This window comes from Elephantulus edwardii, unplaced genomic scaffold (assembly GCF_000299155.1).
Source record: "Elephantulus edwardii isolate Elephantulus edwardi_28Jun2011 unplaced genomic scaffold, EleEdw1.0 scaffold00462, whole genome shotgun sequence".
NCBI lineage: Eukaryota > Metazoa > Chordata > Mammalia > Macroscelidea > Macroscelididae > Elephantulus > Elephantulus edwardii.
The window spans coordinates 376492-384953 of record NW_006400212.1 but is presented as its reverse complement, the minus strand read 5'-3'; the positions used below and the strand labels follow the sequence as shown (position 1 = coordinate 384953).

The following is an 8462-nucleotide window of genomic DNA, read 5'->3' as shown; positions in this document are numbered from 1 at the left end:
TTCTTTCAAAGCAGCTTGAACTTCTTCCTTCATCACCATAGGCTCTTGCTCATATGTTGTTTTGTTAAATTCTTCTGTGTCTGCTAATTCTTTTTGATACAGTTACTCACTATATTCTCTCTTTTTGATACTTCCTGGATCATTTTATATTCTGTCTAAAGCATCCTTGATTATAGCAACATGAGGTTTGAATTTGTTCTTCATTTCCTTGAGCTTAAGAAATGCTGAGCGAGTTTGACCCTTTTGGTTTTCCGACTCCAACTCCTCGTACATTTCATTGTAATATTTTACTTTTTTATCCTGGGCTGCCTTTTGAAATCTTTTGTTCAGCTCTTTCATATCTTGAATTCTTCCTTGAGCTTTGGCTTCTCTATGCTCCGGTGCAATCTTCAGAGTTTCTTCTGACATCCATTTTGGTATTTTCTTCTTCTTCTTTCTTTGTAATGAACGTTTTTGCACTCTTCTTGGACGATAGCCTTGATATCCTCCCACAATTCATCTGGTCTTTGCTCATTAGTGTTCAAGCCTCAATCCTGTTCTTGAGATGGTTCTGAAATTCAGGTGGGATAGATTCAAAGTTATATGTTGGTTCTCGTGGATTCGATTTCGTTTTAAGCAGCTTCAGCTTGAACTTGCATATGAGTAGTTGGTGGTATTAAGTCGGTGTTAGTTGGTATTAATTGATCAAAAAGTTGTTAAGTTAGGAAATGCCAGGTAGATAAATTACAATTGTTGCTTTGAATTAATGAATGAATCAATCAATCAATTGTAATTGGTTTTTGTCATATGTCTATGAGTAATTATGACTCAATGCACTTGACAGCCAGTCTGCACTTTAACCTTTGTATATTACTTCCTGTTTCTGCACGGATCGCTTTCCCAGTGGCACAGTGAGTCTATGTTCATCAAACGGAAGTGTCCGTCCTGTTTTGCGTCCCGTTGTCTTCATGTGCGGGTAGGGTGCATCCTGTGCTTTTTTTCCATGTTGCAGCTGCTTGACATAAGAGTTTATCCACGTACAGAATAAAATGAAGGCCTTTTCATACTGAAAAGACGAGCCATAATTGTATCCCTCCCCGGAAGACATGCTCAAACAGCGGAACCCCATGTCAGGCAGTTTTTTCCGCACGGACGTGTTTTTGTGCGGACACTTCCTCCCCCGGGAAACCAGCAATTCTAGGCATTTGTGCTGCGGGTAGATGTGGGTTCCTCTGTTGGATGAAGATGGTGTTTGATCTTCTGCTCTGCTCTGGTCACTCCTTGACCCTCAGTTCCGTGTCCTGACCCCCCGCGCGCTTGCACGCGCTCCCGATCCCGATCTTCCCACCCCCTGGCTTCCGAGACCGGCGCTGCCCGCAGTGGAGCTTGCACACGAGCTGCACCTGGTTTGTCACCTGCACAGGTGAGATCGCGGGCAGGAAAGGTGGGGTGGTTGCCGGCAGCGGCGCGCGCGTCCTCCCCGGGGCTGTGATCCATGCGGGCGGGACGTGGTGGTGGTCAGCCTGGGTCCCCTGTGTCCACCCGCCCTGTGTCCACCGTGCTCGGCCAGCAGGTGGGCGGGATCCAGCGTGGGCGGCCTCTTTCTCTTCTTGTCCATCGTGACTTTGGGGAGCGTCTCACTGATCACAAGGGCTTCTTTCCCAAGTCACTTGGTCCTAGGACAGGGTGACTGTCGTTCCCAGTGCGTGTGATGACAGTTCTGGGAGAGCAGAGAGAATCCCCAAAAGCAGCTTTCCCCGCTAAAAATGGAAGTTGATTTTTATACCTGGGTTAGGATTGAATAAACTCAATACATTACTATAACTAGTTTAAAATGATGAGATCTTTACACTCCAAGAAAACAGATTAAAGCAAACATGGGTTAGTTGCTAATCTATTTCACATATGACTATTGGTCCTTGAAAACCACAAATTTGAAAACAGACTTAAGTTAGATGCTAATCCACTGAACCTATCAGTATTTCTCCGTTTATTGCTTCAGGATTTTAACATTAAAAGAAAACAGTTTCTATAGAATTACTGATAATGGTTCATATCTGGGTGCCCCTTGCAAAAAAAAAAAAGATTAGTGACACACATATATTTTATGATGCGATTTATTACATAAGATTAAGAAAATTAGGTTTGAAAAGGTAAATGCTGCTCCAAGAAAGATGCCTTTTCCCTCCTGATTAGCATTTGAAGGTACCATTTACACAGGATTGAGAAAAACAGTTTCTAGGTGAGTTCTGTGGGCCTTGTAGCAAGAATCTGTGATGCAATCCCAGAGGCGGTAGGTTCCAATAGCAGATGCTCTGCTGTTGAAGGAGGGACAATCTCCTCTTGTACCTGTCAGATCCGATTTGACAAGAAACACACACCCTCCCAACCCCCAAACTTAAAAAAAAAAAATACCGTTTCTAAAAGATACCTCATAATACAGGAAAGATGAATTGCCCCTCCTGGTAAAGAGACAATTTAATGTACTTTACAGGACTAAAGAAATAGAAGGAAGATCCTAGGAAAAGTGGCCAGTTTTGTAGGCTGGAGCCACCTGGTGTCAATTTTACAACTCTAAAATATATTTGAATATTCCTGAGCTTATTAGTGCCACCCTATCATCTCCCCCCTTTTCTCATATCAGTTTTCTATCTGTAAGATGTTTCTAAACCAATAGATTTTGCTCTGACTCAGGGCAAAGTGTTCTGGGTTGGTTGTTGACAGAGTACGGCTTCTTGACAAAGAGATTGTCTCTTCTGATGTGCGGGTTTCCCATTTGGGAAGATGGGTGTAGAGGCTGGCTGCTTCATGCTGAACAGGGCCATTGAGTTTAAGAAGTAGGAATCAGCCACTTTATCACTTTGGCTCTGTCACGTGGGCTTTGTCATCTTTATATATCCCTAGTCTCCTGCTTTCACAATGTTAAACCAGAATCACATGTTTAATGAGGATAAGATTGTCCTGATTCTGTCTCACACAGTCCTGATTTGAATTTGGGCCTGACATCAGTTTTGCTCAGAACAGAACAAGAGGTCATCAGACCGACGTTTTCTTGCCTGTTCAAGCGTGATGCCTTGTGTTTTTCCTTTAGAGTTGCCGAACAATTCATGTGCACCCCACTTTTCCAAGAGTTGACTGTGAGATTAGGAGTGCTACTCCCTAGAGGATAAGCCATGTCAATGAAATCTAAATCCTCCCTCCTGTTTGCCAAGTCAATATTATTTCCTCTTGATTGTCTATTTCAGATCTCAAGTGTGCTATTAAGTGTGTCCAGTCCAGGCAGCTGAGGAAGGAGAGGTTCCAGCTTGTGTTTGTGTCAATCCCAAGGAAGGATTTGAGCCCCTGTGAAAGGGAGTGTGGACCAGACATCGTTCATCTGCTTCCCGAGTATCCTGTGTTCTCCCACTTGAATGCATGTCCTGACGTGATTGCTTCAGATTAACAAAGATCATTGCCTTCGACCTGTGTTAGGTGGAGTACAAAATGGTGAGTTCTAGAGAGCAAGGTCTTTCAACCTTGAGTTGTTGAGTTCTTGGGTGGAAATTCTTGGGAACCCGCTTTCCTTGGGAAGGATTGTCGTTCTCCAGTGAGAAGAAAAGGTGGAAGAGGAGGCTCCCAGAATGACCCTAGAAGGCACCAAACTCTGCTCCTTTAATAGTCGTCCCGTTCATTCTCCAGGCTCTTTGATGACAGGGCTACATATGGTGACTCTCCTTAGACGGCCCCAGATCTGTCCCCACGACCTGTGATGCACAACCTGGGCCTTGATTCTCTGTGTTGAATGACACAATCTCAACATCAGAATCTGACGATGTCCCTGTAGAATCTTGTCTGTCATTTTCACACCCTCTGTTTTGTGTTTCTTACCACTAGGCCACCAGAGCTCTAGTCCTTATTATACAATAACCCTTGATATCTGCACTAAATCTACATGTATGAAACTTCTGATCCCATAAAACTTGTAAGAGTGCCTTTAGAATGTCTTTACTGTCTTCTGCAACCTTGAATAATATGTCTACCAGTAATTCAATGAAATATTTTCCCTACTAGAGAAGCAGCTGACTTGAAAATAGTTTTTTAGTAAAAAAAAAAATAGGAATTTGGTGTGTCATATACATTTTTTTGTACATGTGAAAATTCTTATTAATTTTATTAAATGTTTATAGAGACTTTGGATTTACAGTCATTCAGTGTTGCCTATTTCTTCCTGCTCACCCCTCTTCCCCAGTTTGCTCTTCTCATTGAAAAGTAGAAGAAAAATTTCATTGTTATACAATCCCACCAAGCTCATGACCACCCCCTAGTCCACTTCACTTTGCAGCCTTCATTCTGGACTCTTGTCATGATAATAATACCTAATCACAGATGACTTTTAATCATTTCTGGCCCTCATTTGTTCCAGTGCATTGTACATAATTTATCCCATCTTTCTCAGTCTCCCGCAATCCCCATGTCAGTCCCGTTTTACAACAGTGGCACTATGCAATATCTGTCCTGTTGGGACTAGATATTTCACTCTGTATCATGTCCTCCAGGGTCATCCATTTTCAATAAGATTTCGTAAGTTCTTTGTTTTTCAATGCAGCATAGTATTCCATTGTGATAGGGCTTCTCGATCCATTCGCTTGTTGATTTGCACTTAGGTTGTTTCTAACTCCCTGAAATCGTAAACAAAGCCTCAGTAAACATGGCTGTGCGTTGCCGTATGCTTTTGTGAAACCTATGTACTCTCGTCTCATACATCTAACAGACAGACGGAAATAATCTCTTTCTGAAATGTTTTCACGAGGATAGTCCCTCACCCTGCTTTCACTCTGTCCTTGGTATTTTCTCTAGTGTTCTTAGAGATCTTTTGAAAAAGAGATGAACTGTACCCAAAGATTCGTGTTCCAGATTTTGGCACAAATAGAGCTTTTGTCATGTCGACACGATTTGTTAGTGTTTTATGTATGTGAGGCTCTTTCTGTGTGCTCGTTCACATTTTGGGACACGGTGCCTCTTTCATCCAGAATACCTTGTGTGTTTCAGGCACCGTTGTTTCTTGAGGACGTGGTCATTTTCTTCAGCCGGAAAGAGTGGGATTTGCTGAACGATGCTCAGAAGACACTCTACAGGGACGTGATGATGGAAATCTTGGAAAACGTGGTCTTTTGTGGTAAAGGTAAGACATTATAGGTTTTCAAATGCATAGAATATCAAGAAAATGAATTCATGCTCGTTACTTTAGAATTCTGACTCAAGAATGGGAATACAGGGTTCAATGAAACAGACATGGTCACCTCACTTTTACCACTCACACATGTTACATGATTTCTTGATGGGCGCTTCCTTGCCTGATAGCACCTTTTCTCTTCTGTGATTCTGTGGATTTAGTTCTCATAAGTGTACACGTCAACTTTATAGGTCAGAATTCAAGACTCTTCTTAGGGGCTGTGGGGTATAACACTCATTTTGGGCTCCTTGATTGAGAAGTGGTATGAAATTGTTAATTTGCCCTGGGTCTTCTGTACACTGAGAAGCTGGTGTTTTCACGAACCATGTATAAAAAGTACTAGTACTAAAAAGTCAGTTTTCTATTATTTCCTGTGATGTGTGTCATGTGAATATACTGTGATATTACATGTATCCTGTGTATTGTAATGTGTGTACCGTACATTGTGATGGTGTGTGTGTTCTGTGTGAGTCACCTGTATATTTATCCCCCCAGTGGAAACTCATTTCTGTCATGAGACCAAAGTCTTTTCCATTTGTTCCAGAAGGGCTTCCTAGGGAATAGTTTGCTAATTATTATCAAAGTGCTGATACTGAAAAAAGAACCCACATGACTGTTTATTCACACCAGCGTCACTTCTGTTACTTTCTTCCCCCTCCCCCCCCAGTTTATGTTGTCAATACTATTTTTCTTTTTCTCGCAGGCCGTGAAATGGTTCATGACGGAGAAGCATCATCCCCTGAAAGTACAAAGTTGACATTCTTGAGGACTACCCATCCCTGGCATTGCATGTTAGCAAAAATGTTCAAATTGTGTGGCAAAGAAGATCAACGTCATACTGTAGAGGCCGATTGGAGGTGAGTGTCATGAAAGCGAAAGGATGGAAAACCAAATATTCTGTTTTTGTGGTTGTGAAGGGCCCTCGAGTCGTAGGCGACTCAGCGCGACCCTATGAACGGAAGTCCTCGACACTTGCATGACTTTCATCCTTTCTCCAGGTTTATAGGGTTTCTGGAGGCAAGCTATTATGGAAGTGAATGCCACTTCTGCTTCCGAGCTTGTTTAAACTGGGAAGCTCCCCCAAACACTGTCCACCATGGGTAACCATAAACACATTTGACGCATCAGTGTCAGTGCGTTTCGATTCACAGCCACCACAAGTTACCTCTGTAGGGCAAGTAGACGTTAGAAACATCTTACTCTTTGGAGACACCTATCAGAAAGCCTCGTAATAGATAAAAGTAATTACAGGAATAGCACTTTTGCGATGTTACTTAGTGTAAGACCCTGAGATATTAAACTCATTCATCTTCATTGTGTTGTTTTGTGGGCACATAGGAACACACTGAGTTACAACTGTGTGTTGTCTCTTTTTCTCAGAAGTGTAACAAAAGAGGAACTGTGCGAAGGGAGTGAAGAAAATCACCCTGGGAAACAGTGCATCAGATTTACCAATTATTCCTGCAACTGTGTAGACGTGAACCTGTTCAGGACGGACGCTGGCGCAAGCAGCCATGCATGTAAGAAAGGTGGGGAAGATTTCTGTACTTTCTCCTCATTTTGGATACATGGAGTGGATGAGCATGAAACTAGTGAATTTGGTAATATCTATAGCAATCCTTCCTCTTTAGATTTTCAAGAAGCATTTAATGATGTAAATAAGCCTTCCAATTGTACTGGAAATGGGAAACACTTTGCTTCTTCTGGCCTTCTTACGAGTCCATCAGATCTCACCATCAAGAGACAATCGTACAGTATAGAGAAACCTTATAAATGGACGGTATGTGTAAAATCTTTTATTTATTTTTCAAGCCTAAGAAGACATGCAAGTACACACATAGGTGGGAAACCTTATGGATGTCACCAGTGTGGGCAAAGCTTTCATTGGTCCAGTCATTTAACTGCCCATGCCAAAATTCACTCAACAGAGAGGCCTTTTGAATGTAAGGAAGGTGAGAAAACCTTTTCTTCATTAAATCACCTCAGTAAACATACTCTGATTCACACAGGAGAGAGACCCTATGAGCGTAAGGAAGGTACAAAAGTAGTTTTAGAATCCAGTCACCTCATGAGATATGGAGGTCGAGAGAGATGTTATGAATGCAAAGAGTGTATGAAGACATTCCGTAAACGTACTGGTCTTATTGTACACACAAGAATCCACACAGGAGAGAAGCCTTATGAATGTCAGGATTGTGGGAAAAGATTTTCCCAAAGAAGTCCACTCTATAGACACATAAGAATTCACACAGGAGAGAGACCTTACAAATGTCAGGAATGTGGGAAAACATTTACGCGATTAGATAACTTCAATGTACATAGAAACAGTCACACAAGAGGGAGGCTTTACGAATGCAAGGATTGTGCAAAAGCATTCCCACAGTCACGTGAACTCACCCTACACAGAAGAATTCACACAGGAGAGAGACCTTACCAATGTCTGGATTGTGGGAGAACATTTACGCGATCACATAACCTCACTGCACACAGAAAAATTCACACAGGAGGGAGTCTTTATGAATGCAAGGAATGTGGGAATGCATTCCGACGATCACGTGACCTCACTGTACACAGAAGAATTCACACAGGAGAGAGACCTTAACCAATGTCCAGATTGTGGGAAAACCTTCAGGCACCCTGCCACACTAATAAGCCACCAAAGAATTCACACCGGAGAGAGACCTTACCAGTGTCATGAATGTGGGAAATCTTTTTGCTGCTCAGGTCTGCTCACGGCCCATAGAGTAATTCACACAGGAGAGGGACCTTACCAGTGTGAGCAGTGTGGGAAGACGTTTGTCCAATCAGCTACCCTTACCCAACATAGAAGAATTCACACGGAAGTAAAATCTTAGGAATGTAAGGAATGTGGGAAAATCTTCTCCAGCTCAAGTCACCTCTCTTGACACAGAAGAATTCATGCAGAGACCTTTTCAATGTCTGGAATGTGGGAAACCATTTTCGGGATCCTGTCAGCTCACGTCACATAGAAGAATTCATGCAGGAGTGAAACTTTATGACTGTAAGGAATGTGGAAAAACCTTTCACAACCCTGGCACAGTAAGAAAACACCAAAGAATTCACACAGGAGAGAGACCTTATGAATGTAAGGAATCTGGGAAAGCATTTGCACAGTCACGTGATCTCACTCTACATAGAAGAATTCACACAGGAGAGAGACCGTAAGAGTGTCAAAAATGTGAGAAAACCTTTGGCAACCCAGGCACACTAAGAAAACACCAAAAAATTCACACAAGAGATGTTAGGAATG

At 42.3% G+C, this 8462-nt stretch overlaps 1 pseudogene; it reads left to right on the top strand.

Moving 5' to 3' along the window:
• The first annotated feature begins 6759 nt into the window (after window positions 1-6759).
• On the top strand, window positions 6760-8046 carry LOC102844081 (annotated as a pseudogene).
• The last annotated feature ends 416 nt before the right edge of the window (window positions 8047-8462 follow it).